Source organism: Crocodylus porosus, unplaced genomic scaffold (assembly GCF_001723895.1).
Source record: "Crocodylus porosus isolate Cpor-Errol unplaced genomic scaffold, CroPor_comp1, whole genome shotgun sequence".
NCBI classification, from domain to species: Eukaryota; Metazoa; Chordata; order Crocodylia; family Crocodylidae; genus Crocodylus; species Crocodylus porosus.
In genome coordinates, this window is record NW_017728943.1 from 56,830,971 (window position 1) to 56,844,091 (window position 13,121).

The 13,121-nt window shown below is 41.8% G+C and overlaps 1 long non-coding RNA gene across 2 annotated transcripts in view; it reads right to left on the minus strand.

Moving 5' to 3' along the window:
* Positions 1 to 289: 289 nt before the first annotated feature.
* The window catches only part of LOC109319664, a 166,634-nt gene continuing 153,802 nt past the window's right edge, over positions 290 to 13,121 (minus strand). The window contains exons 5-7 of one of the 2 annotated variants that reach the window (XR_002103579.1): positions 3,793 to 7,044; positions 3,281 to 3,433; positions 290 to 2,626 (exon numbers count right to left, since the gene is read on the minus strand). This is a non-coding gene — a long non-coding RNA (uncharacterized LOC109319664). The remainder of the gene's footprint in view (positions 2,627 to 3,280; positions 3,434 to 3,792; positions 7,045 to 13,121) is intronic. The other variant, XR_002103580.1, reaches the window with a different exon arrangement.

Below are 13,121 nucleotides of genomic sequence, written 5' to 3' on the forward strand. Positions count from 1 at the left end.
GCGCATATTTAGGGGACCGCAAACCATTAAAGAGCAAGGAGAGGCAGCTCCTGAACTTCCTGAAACAAAGGAAAAGCCAATATAATAAATCTCAATGGCCAAAAATGGAAAGACCCTGGGAGCATATTTATTCTCATCTAAACATTTGGTGGAATGTGACCTCCAGCGATCACCAGCTGAGGGGGAGGGGAGGGCAGAACAGGAAGTATTATTTAGACATAAGCTTTGTCAGAAACTGTGATATTTTGAAATTAGCCAGTTATAAACAAATTAAATTGTCAACGTTCCATTAAAAATAAGATGTTTTCATTTAAATGTAATAACAACAATATAAGTAGTGAAACATTTCTGGGGCATACTATGCTTAGTAGCTCAAATGTAAATGGTAGACTGATTAAGACAGAGGCCTGCTCCTTTGGTTTCGTTTATGAAGAGCATCATGTTCATCCATAATTCTGAGGAAGTAATAATAAGTTAATAGCAATATTTATTTATTTATTTGCAAAACCTGTATTTTGATCTTACCTAACCATTTTGGCAATGTCATTTTAAAACAAAGTCTTGGGAAACATTAATAGTTTTTTTGGATTTTGCCACACTTCATCTCATTGAAGTTTTTGCAGTTATATTAAGGATGAACATGGCTTGATGTTTTTCATATAGATTTGCAAGCTATTTTGGACAAACAGTTGTTACTTATGGCAAGGAGAGTTGTATGAAGCTATTGGAGGAATGCAGAATTTTTCTCTTACTCTTAAAACAGCATTTCAGATTCATATCGGAAAATGGTAAATGATAATATTAAATACAGGTTACTTAAAGCTGTCATTAACATGTTTTATCCTTATAGATAAATGATTTGGGTTTATAAATCTCATAATGTCACTGCTTATTTCTAAGCTGAAAAAATGTAACAAGGCTACTTGCATACTATTATTTTACACCAAAACAAGCATGACTAGAGATTCTGGAATGAGAATTGTATGCTGTAAGCCTGATGTAGTTTGGTATTGGGATGTGCAAACAGAAGTCCTACAAGATGGCTTTCAGATAGTCACAAAGAAACATTTAAACATCAGCATGGGAAACTGTTCTGCATGCTTAAATGTAGGATTTGCATCTCTTAGCAATAGTAGCCACCTACATTTTAAAGTCAGGGGCCATATTTGGCCTACATTCAACATCTACCCCCCTCCCCATATGCACAAGACGTTTCTGAGCTGCAGATATTAAGGATCTTCATGATCATTTTTTTCTCTGTGTATATATCTATGAAGGAATGACAAATTCATGTTAATGTTGATGGTGTCCCCCCCTCAATGACTATACTCTAAACACTCTCTGAGGATTTTTTTTCTCCCCTTGACATGCACATGAATCTCCCATTAGTGTCAATTAGAGTTATGTCTGTATATCATGGGGAGAATAGAGCCCTAAATAATTCATTAGAGTTCCCCATAAATCAGCTTCCCTTGATGAATGGCTGCTATCAGCATTCTTGGAGAGGCGCATTTCTAACCATTTTTTAGAGACTTAGCAACAAGTTTGGCTCTTGAGATTGGCGTGTCAGTGATTTAAGCTAAGCCTTCTTCCTTTGGATTTCCACTCAGCACTTTAAAATTACTGAGACTGATTTACAAACATTATGGGGGAGACAACGGCCAATATGGCTATATTTTGGCCAATTTTACTTCATTAATAATTGAAAATAAGGAAGACTGGATTGCTCAAGGGGTTGGTAATAGGATACAGGACCTTTCACCTTCAGGTTAATGGTTCAAAGCCAACTTTGGTCAGTTGTGACTTAAAGTCATTACTGTCTATCTTAAGGCCTATGTGAAATTAGCTGGTGGTCTCCATTTATTTCCAAAGAGTTAAGTCCTTGATCCAGCAAGACCCTTAATTATTAGCAAATGCATAAGTCCTTTTGAATATAGTAGGATGTAAGCAGCTGCTTACAGTTAAGCTTATTCTTAGGAGCTTTGCTCAATCACGATGGATTGAAGCACATATTTGTAAGTCAAGCATATGCTCAAAGTCTTTGCTGAGGCAGATCTTAAGTATCTACATCTCACATGCACAAAGCAGCAAAATGAACCCTCATTTTTCTCTTTGTTGATACTCTCAGCAGGGAGGCCCAGGACTGGGCACAGAGACTGAACTATTTTTTTCTGGTCAAAGAACAGCTCCGTTTGGACTGATGCATATTAACAGGCTGGGATAGGACAGAGATACACTTCAGCTACCATTTCATATTTGCTCAATGCATATAATTAATTAAGCACATAATTTCATGCCTCACTGTCAGCTTGATGCCTTTCAATGGAATACAAATGTAGCATTTGCACACTCTTAAATGATCTTTAGGTAGAGAAGCTTCACTTTCATGCAGCATCTAGCATAAAACAACGACAGCTTCTGTTACAAAAGGCATTCACTGTTTCAGTGTATACCGAAGTACCTTGTGATATGTTGTGAGTTCAGCAACTGGACACTGTGTTGAACTAACAGTTATTTATTATTATAATTCTCTGAAACCATATCCAGGGTGGATCTTAACAACTGCCCTCAGTAGATGTATGCAGAACTTATACTTGCTCTGCCTCTGACTTGACCCAGTCCAGTCCTGTGGAGTGAGAGAAACCAAGAATGCATCTGGCTCCTCAAGGCAGAGTCCCCAGTGCTATAAAACTGCCACAAAGCAACTGAACCCTGCAGTGCTGAAAATGAGGACTTTGGCCTTAAAGGGACAGTACAAGGAAAACACAACCCCTTGTATGAACAGAAGTGGATCCAGGGGGTGTGGAGGAGTTGTTGCACTGCCCTTCCACAGTAAAGGTTACTTGTTGAGGGCTCTATTCCCCCATAACCCCAGATGCCTGGGTGCCCTGCTGTGTCAGAGGCACTCCTGGAGCCCCAGGCTAAAGTGGGACAGCCAGGGGACCAAATGGGAAGCAGGACTCATCAGCTGCTGTCCCCAGCTGATCCAGGGGTAGGGGGAGCCCTAGAATTACTCCTGCCCCAATCCAGCCAGGGGCTGTGGGCAGCAACTACACAGGGTTCCAGGTCCCTGCTCCCTCCCTCTCTACCACCTTTCTCCTGCTGGCCTAAGGCATCCAGCTGCGGGGAGCACCCATGAGGCTCCCCCACCTCTAGGTCAGTCACGAACAGCAGGTAGGGCCCCCTTCTTAGAGTCATCTCCTACTGGAGAGTGTGGGAGAGGGGACGAGTACCGGCACTGCAGGGGAGGGGGTGCTGAGAAGTGTAGGGGAGAATCTACCTGCTTCAAGGGCTCCAAGACGTCCCCAGCAGATGCTGCAGTGGCTTGCTGTGACCACGGGAGGAGAGTCAGAGGAGAGGAAGGGAAGGAAGGGGATGGAAGTGGCATCTCCTGCAGTCCATCATTTCAAATTGCTGGATGCACCCATGTGTACTAAGGAAAGCCTTTAAAACAGAAAAGCTGTTTGGGAATTAATTCTAAGCAGTCATAATTTGTACCTAATACTGTTTGAATCAGAGTACAGTTCTGAAGGACTTGAAACACAGCTACTGGAGTGTGATCTAACCTGCTAGAACAAATAACATCTAAGATTACCAATGGATCAGATTTTGTTTTGCTTCTTTTAAATGGAACTGTGTTCTGGGGCTTTTGCATGGCACACCAATCATTGTTTTGCACAGTCAAAGTTAACTGCTGTGAAATGTAAGCTCCTGTTTCAAAGCACTACAAGCCGAGACAACCACCATTTTAACATCATGCCTGTGATTCTTACAGATCAAACTGAACTTTACCAGATAAAAATATTTTTCTTGGTCTAGACTATGGCTGATTGTAAACATAGGCACATTGGCTCCTTTGTAATGCAAAGAGTGGTTGATCAGATTCACAGTTATGCTGTACATAAGCTGAAGTCAACGGGTTGATCCTTGAGTTCTGCTGAGATCGACATCTTGTTCGGTATTTTTAAAGTCCTCTAGTTCCTTTTTATTTGAAAGACAGGGGTAGCTGGTCATCAAATTAGCACATAATGTAACAATCACAGGTAATTTCCTGAGACATACATGTATTTCCAGGGTTGAATCTCAGGAGATTTCTGTCCACAGAATTTTGGATAAGTATTCAATAACCATCCTCAGATAAAATGAAGATAGCCAATGAAGTCTTAGATTTGCCTGTTACGAATGGAAAATCAGATCCACAAAGTCAGCAGTAATTAAATGTCTGACAAAAATCAGCAGGAGTTCTCTGAAGGTCCTCACTGGATTATGATTAGCCAGCTCAACCACGATCACTGACTTTTACCTTCAGATCCCTGACCTGGATTTTACAGAAAACAGATATTTCCCCTTACTCAATTTTTTCTAGGTTTTATAATGTGCCTCAGACATGCTGGGACATGGCCCTCACAGCTCAGTGCGTTCTATACAGACACATACGTAGTGGAGACATGGACTCAACATTTACGCATCTCAGTGAGAAATTTAAGTATATCTGTAAATGTTTGCCGGATATAGGTCTCGATCCATACAATAAATTCATGATTGTTAGAATAAGGTTTCGCCTTTTTTCTCTAGCCACAAAACACTCACAGCCGATTTTGATTGGGGTGACTCCATCTTTCATTCAGGGCTGCTTGTGCAACACTTAGAACTATAGAATTAGTGGTTTGAAAGGGACCTCAAAGATCACTTGGTCTAACACCCTGCACAGAGGTACATTTTGGTCGTACTCAAGTCATCTCTGATTGATTCCTGTCCAGACGCTTCTGAACCCTCCCCACCCTTCCCCCAAAGGCAATTCTGTAACTTCCCTAAGCAGTTTGTTCCAATACCTAGTCACTCTGACATTTAGGAAAGGTTTTTCCTGTAGCTTAAATCCATTGTTTTTTGTGATAGTCTCTGCAACCATGGGAAACCATTCTTCCACTATCCTCTTTATGGGAACCTTTACAAAATTTGAAGGCTATCATGTCACCCCTTCATCGTCTTTTCTCCCAATATTCCCAGATCCTTCAACCTTTCCATATCTGGCTTGCTTTCCAAATCTCTGATCATCTTCATTGCTAACCTTTGGCTTCTCTCCAATTTTCCCACATCATTCTTAAAATGGGGTGCCAAAAAGGCTTTGCAGTACTTCAGTTTAAGCTTAACCACCGGTGCTGAGTAAACCAATCCTTCTCACACATGATGCTTTTGTTAATGCAACCCTAGATAGGATTTCCCACCTCATGCAAACATATTTTAATGTATGATTGCTTTAAACTATTTCACTACAACTGTATTTTTTTACTATTTTCTGTTCATTATTTGCATTCTGTGGTGCATAATTGGTTACCTAACTCACATAGTATAGAACAACTCAGCATTCAGGGAAAGAAAACCACACCCTCACATTTTTGGACACCCAAATAGCTGTTATCATGGTTATTATGAAAAGTAAATCAGAATTCAGGGAGATGTTTGAACAATTTTTCCCTGCTTCTTGCATATTACTAACACTTCACTATCAAGCCATAATAGCTTTATCAAAGGAGCTCTCTTTCAACAGGGACAATTTCTGTACTTTGGCACCTCACATTAAAATCCAGAGCCCTGAACCTGTTCCTTTGTTCCCTTCATGAGTCTTTCCTGCCCAGAGCAAGGGGGGGGGGGGGGCTAGACCTGATGATCTCACTAGGAGCCTTAAACTTCTGTGAATCTGTGTGAATCTGTGAATGTTTCTGATTTTGTTAATTCTCCTTGAGCTGCCATTGCAACCAGCCCCAGGCCACAGACAGTTGCAAGTATCACCCAAGATAAAGCTGACAAGAAATCAAAATTTAGAGTGGCCTAAAAATAGACTTTCCATCTCCTCCTTACACACAAAAATAAGAGCTGATGATAGCAACTATGCTTACAAAAAGCCACTAGTAGAACTTAATTTTCCCAATCTTCTAAAGTGGACTAGGTACCTGTTGCTGCAACAAAGAGAACACTTGCAATGCCAGTATGCATTATAGCCCCATCATTTTAAATAAATTGAAAAATTAAAGAACAATAAAGTCTTGGAAAGGAGACACCTCCCCCCCTTTTTTTTCACATTGTCCTCTAAATGAGGCACTTAAATGAGGCTAATTCTAAATGCCCCTCTAAGTGAGGACAAAAGCTTGAATCCAGCTGAGTGATTGGGTCACATGAAACTCACTCAGCTGATAAGTTGGGTACATGCAAACACAATTTGATTCAACCTAATTTTCAATCTCTCTTAATTAAATTTAAGAGTGTAATGGGAGAGAGTCACCCTCCAAGCACAAAACATAGTATTAACTATTACAGTGCCCTGACAGAATTTTCTATGCCTTATATTATTATGTGGTACATTATACTAACATACATTAGTATTGTTGGATGTATTACATTAGTATACGGAGGCCCCAGCTGAGACTGCAAGTCCCCTAGGTGAAGAACTGTAGGAAAAAAATTATTTAGGCACCTAGCTACCTTTTTAGGTAACTAAATCTCATTGAAATACCCTAGATACCTATAAAAAGCCTTCTAGATTCTTATAGAATAGATAAGAAGGATAAAATGTGAGGCCAAAACACTTGATCAAATTCATATAGTCAACAAGGGAGAAAGTATAAAATAGACCTCAGGTTTACTGACTTGAGTGAAGGCCTTATGCAACAGACAACAGTGACTCCCTTACATTCCTACTTGTTTTGACCTGTGTTTATACCACAAACTGGAAGCAGTGACAAGGCTTGATGCGCAGGGCTCCTCATTAAGGTTGAGAACAAAGTTTGGCCCCTGGGCAAGAGGGCAGCTTTCTGGGTGCTCTGGTAGCCCTGAAGCTGCAGCACTATATGTTACCATGTTGCCCTCAGGAGAGGTGTAGCAATGAATTGTCCCTTTTTTTGTTCCTCCTCCAGCTCATCCTTGCAAGAGTTGGAAGCTACAAGAGCTGCTGTGAAGTAGGCCTTGTGTATGCAGGGTTGTGGCAGGCAATAGCTGGCTCTTCACATCCCACTTCTGCAGCAAGGTGTGCAGGATCTGTATGTTGATCTGTGGGGAAATTACATGTTTATGTTTTGAAGCAAGGATTTTAGCAAGTGGACCAAGTAACACTGTCATTTAGTGGCATGCTGTCATAGTCTCTACATTTTGCTTAATGAAAACATTTGATAAAAGAGGGTTTCATTTTTTTGCTTGCTCTTGTCCTGCATTTTATATGCTTATGAAGGGACATTCAAAACTGGCTTGTTTTTATTTGAAAACTGCATGTACCTTAGCAGTTTCTTTTTACAATAATTGGCCCATTTTCAAATTCATAATGAAATATGAAAACCATTTGTTAGCAGTTTTGCTTTTCATTAGGAATATTTTCCATAGTGTTACATACCAAAATACCAATTCCAGCTGCTTTTCCAGGGTTAAAATGCAATTAGTTCAAAACACCAAAAGGAACACTCATCTACTTCCCTACATTGTACCTTTCCTTCTACATCAGGGGAGGGCAAAATAAGGCCCACGGGCCAGATGTGGCCCACCAGGCCATTCTATCCAGCCCACAGGGCCCCTAAAAAATTTAGAAAAATTATATGTATGTGCTCCTGGCTGCCTGTCAAAGATGACAGGAGACAGGGCCAGTAGGACCCAGAGGGAGCCAGCAGGGCTCAGTAGCAAGGCCAGCCCGGTGCCATCTCACCCCCAGCCCCCTCCCACCCCCAACTGGAAGCCTCTGCCTGCCGCATCTTTAACTGCTTCATTGCACACTGCTGGCTGCTCCAGCACCACGTAGCCCCCCAGCTGCATCACCAGACTGCAGGAGCATGGGGCCTATGCCAGTACCCTAGGGCCAGGAGTGAGAGGGTGTGTGCGCATGTGTGCCTGTGTCCATGTGTGCATGCACGTCCCTGCAGTGAGGGAGTGGGGAGAGAGATGGAGAGAGCAATGAGGGAGGGAAAGACTCTGTGTGTGTGTCTGTGTATGTGTGTGTGTATAATGAGGGTGGGAGGGATTGTGTGTATGTATGTGCATGTGTGTTCATAGGGCGAGTCCCACACGCACACCCCACCATGCACATGCACCCCCCCTTTGCACTGCCATACATGCAGGCCCCCCAGACCCAGACCCCCTCACACACTTCAGCCACCCTTCCCCCCACAAACTCCATACCCACCCACACTCCACATATCCACATACCAATGACCCCCCACAAACCTATAGCCACCCCTTCATGCCTTCCACCCTTCCCCAACAATATATAAGAGTAAGACTTCATTTTAAGCTATTGTGTGATCTCCTCTATGTACACTACATGAACACATGTCAATCAAGACAAAAATATTTTTTGAAATCAAATTAATGAATGTTGTAGATGTTTGATTTTTAGACTATGTTATTCTGGTTTTTCTTATTTTTCTGGTTCTGAGATGGCAAAACCCCTTGCCAAAAGGACTGGGGGCAAGGGGAGGGCCTTTGGTGGCAAAAGTCAGGGGTTAGGGAGTGGGACTTTCGATCACAAGATGGCAACCACGGGATGGGGAAACTTTCAAAGGGTGAGGCTACCCATGCAGCCCTTGACAGCTTGCCTAAAGTCGGTAAGCAGTCCTCCACCTGAAATAATTGCTCCCCCTGTTCTACATCCTTCTCCCAAGAAGTCTAGGGACAACCTTCCCTAGATATTTTCTTCCTTTGTTTCAACCTTCCCTCAGATGTAGGATTTCTAGGATGTAGTTAGAGAGGGGCTTTTCTCATCCTGTGGGGAATTGTGGAAGCATGGTTGGAGTGGAGAAATTCTAATCAACAGAAGTAAACCAACAGAAAACCAGAATCTATGAGAGCAGAATGGCTTACTGATAAAAGTAAAATTTGACAGATATGAAGGCATTGAAGAAAAAGAGGGTTTCCATTACAGTTTTCTTCTTTATTACTTGAACTAATAACAGTTTTAACTAGTGATATTTTGCAAAACAGCACCTGCAAGTGGCCATCATAGAGGACATTCCGTTTTTCTACTACTCTGTCCTCTGTCCTCTATTGATACAAAACCTGATGCCTTTATGACATAAAGGTGTCTGGTTTCATATCAATAGAGGACAGAAGACAACCAGACTGTCCTCTATGATGGCCACCCTACCTGCAACTGAGCTGACAGCCAGCACCTGAAGTAAGATTACTCATTTTGAGCTGCAGCTACCACCATTTCCAAGTCAGACCTGCAATAATTAAGAAAGGGAAAAGGGTTTTTTTTAGAAGTTTTTATTGTAAAACACTTCTCTCCTTGCCAGTTGGATGCAGGTAGACCAGTGGATGTGATATACCTTGATTTTAACAAGGCTTTGATACAGTCTCCCACAGCATTCTCTGAGGCAAACTAAGAAAGTATGGGCTGAATGCATGTAAAGTGGATAGAAAACTGGCTGAAGCATCGGACTCAGAGGGTAGTAATCAATGTCTTGATTTCTAGTTGGCAGCCGGTATCAAGTGGTGTGCCCCAGGGGTCAGTCCTGGGGCCAGTTTTGTACAATGTCTTCATCAACAGCCTGGAAGATGATATAGAGTGCACCCTCAGCAAGTTTGCAAATGATACCAAGCTGTGGGGAGTAGTTGATATGCTGGAGGGTAAGGCTAGGATTTGGAGTGACCTAGACAAATTGGAGGATTGGGCCAAAAGAAATTTCATGATGTTCAACAAGGACAAGTGCAAAGTCCTGCACTTAGAATGGAACAATTCCATGCACCAGTACAGACTGAGAGATGACTGGCTGGGCAGCAGCTCTGCAGAAAAGGACCTGTTGGGTTCAGTGGGCAATAACTGAATATGAGCCAACAATGTGCCCTTGTTCTTAAGAAGGCTAATGGCATACTGGGCTGCATTGGTAGGAGTGTTACCAGCAGGTCAAGGGAAGTGATTTTTTCCCTCTATTCAGCACTGGTGAGGCCACATCTGGTCTAGGGAGAGATATTACACATAAACCAGTTTCAGTGATCAAGAACTGGTTTAAACCTGTAACAACAGATGTGCAGTGCACATAAACCAGTTTGAAAATGGCTGAAACCGATTTGAGATAAACCTGGTTGAATGTAGTATCAGACTTAACTGGTTGGAGTCAAACCGGTTTATGCAATGTCTGTTCCAGACCTCTTGCTGGTTTAAGAGAAACCAGACTCCCCCAGCATCCTGGCATGCTCTCTGGGCTGGACTGGGCTGGGCTGGGCAGGGCTTTCTGCTCCACAGCAGGTCTGGCCCCTCCCCTCTGTTCCCTGCCTGGAGCTCCAGCAGGGACTTGCAGGCACAGAGTGTCTGCTTGGCTTTTCCATGCTAAGTAGGGATTATACCCCCCCCCACACACCTTACACAGACACCTCAGCATTAGCTAGCAGACAACATGCTGGCTCCAGTCCATGCTGTGGGAGACAATCAAGGCAGACAGGCTTTTTGGAGCTAATCAACAGGTAATGTCCTTCCTTGGAAAAGCTGTTTAAGAAGACCTTGGAGAGAGGTTTTGTTTTCTTAATGGGTTGATAAACACTGAGTTAGGGGTGATAAACATTCCCTGCTGGGCTGCTTGGGGGCGGGAATACTCAGTGTCCTGCCAGGGCCTGGCCACCTGGCCATACCCCCCTCAGCTCAGCACTATGGAAGGGAAGGGAGGACTGCTTTAGTGCCCTCTGGCTTCTAGCCTGAGCCAATGCAGGCTTGTGCCTACATTTCTAGAATGAAAAGGGAATCTCTATCCACCTCCAAATCAGTTCAAGCTTTACAGGTTAGACTAACCTGCAAACATTGAATCAACTGAAGCTCAGGCTTTTTGAATATTTGTCCCTAGCCCTGGAATACTGAGTTCAGATTTGGGGGCCCCACTACAGAAAGGATGTACACAAATTGGAGAGGGTCCAGCAGAAGGCAACAAAAATAGTAAGGAGCCTGAGGGACATGACTTATGAGGAAAGACTGAGGGAACTGGATTTATTTAGTCTAGAGCAGGGGGGATTTAATATCAGCCTTCAAGTACCTAAAGGAGGGGTTCAAAAGAGGATGGAGCCAGACTGTTTTCAGTGGTGGCAGATGACAGAACAAGAAGCAATGGTCTCAAGTTGTGGCAAAGGAAGTTTAGGTTAGATATTAGGAAGAATTTTCTTACTAGGAGGGTAGTAAAACACTGGAACAAATTACCTACAGAGGTTGTGGAATCACTATCCTTGGAGATTTTTAAGACACTATTAGACAAAGCCTTGGCTGGGATGATCTGGTTGGGGATGGTCCTGCCCTGAGCAGGAGATTGGACTAGGTGACCTCCTGAGATCCCTTCCAGCACTAATTGTCTATGATTCTATTATGCTCATTTCCAGGGAAATAGAAACTGGAAATGGAACTGATGACAAAAGCTGAGAATTAGTTACCTTATTTTCATGAAGAGGCAAATTCTGCTTATACTAAACTGGAGAACACCAATTCCACTGCAGCCAATTAATTTAACTGATGCAAGGCCAAGAAGAACATAGGATCCATCCTATACTCTACTTTCTCTGAGTAGTATCTTTTTTAGACATGTTTAATTAACTATGTTTTAGTCGTTACTTTTCATTTGCGAATCACTCTATCCAACCTGGTTTTCATGTTGGAAGCAGGTTCAAGAAATGGAAGAAAATCTGATTCCATTAGATTTCTAAATCAATGTTGAAGATCAGTAGGGGCTGCACAAAGCCTATTGAAGTCAACTGAAAATGTGGTCATGGATCAAGCCATTAGTTTAGACATATTCGGTATGGATGTAGTTCAAAGCAGCATTCTTACTTTGGCAGTTGATATAAGCCAAACAGATTTATACGCCATTAGAAATAAATGTGCCACAATATATCTAGGTATGGACGAATGTATATGACATTATTTTACTATCTAACCATACAGCCTTTTCAGAACTTTTAATGGCATCCTAAAAGAGGTAGATAGCATTGTGAAAAACAACTTGGCAGGATATATTTGGACACAGCCGTACATTAGCACCTGAGCCTTGAATGCCTTATAACAACTCAGCCCTGGCAAAGCTTTCATCTCTTTTAAATGGTCTACAGATGAAAATAAGCAATCACTGCAGTGAATTTAGTGAGGTTACAACAGTGTAAGGCAGTGTGGGACAGACCTGATCCTGATTTCATTCCTATGTAATTCCAGGGGAATTACTCCTGGTTTATACCAACATTAATGAAAATGGGATCAGGCCCTAAGTCTGTTTTACTTCCTTAACTGCTGTTCCTTTTCCAAACAGAAACAGGGACATGGAACAAAGACTGTATCACACTAACAAGATAAGACACTCTGAAGGTGTTCACAGGTTACTTGAATATCTATATTTTAATGGCAAAGTACAACAAAACAAAGGCTGCTAACCCGCAGCACAATATTAATTGCTAATTAGTTTATTATTTTGGCTGGAATGCCTTCCAGCATTTTAAGTCAATTTTTAATCCATATAAACAGCCAAGGAATGCACTATCTCAAAACATGTAATTACAGAGGATTATATTACACCTCCAGCATTTTGGCAAAAGCACTCAATGGCAAAAGATAAAACAGTAGCACCAGGGTCTTTTTTTGATTTTGTACTTAACAGCGAAATTGCTAGTTATCGCTACAATGCACCCATTGTTTAGTGTATTGGCTCCCATTTTTCAGATCCAGAGTATGGGTTTTAAAATAAACATACTCACAAAATTAACTAACTTCCTATATTCTCTTTATACTCTGCTCATGTCAGTTCAGAGATAGAGAATCTAGCAAGGCTAATATTAATTCTGGAAAAAACTTACAAACGTAGCAAAATAAATTCCAACAGAACTAACCAAATGATTCTGTAGATAACACTAGCATACTTATTACTGGGTTTTGTTGGTTTTTTTACTGTAAGAATATATAGGACTTTCTGCTTTTGCCAATAACTAAATGGTTATGTGCAATTGTGCATTGTCTGCTGGCTGAATTACAGCAGTTTCAAGGACTGATGGTAGGGCTGTATATGTCATTCTAGTTTTTTAGCTCAAACTAGATTTAAATTAAATGAGTCTGCCCATAGACACTCATTGTGCTTCTTGAAGGGAGACAGCTGGCTAAAGAATTTGTCATGTGAGATCTTAGT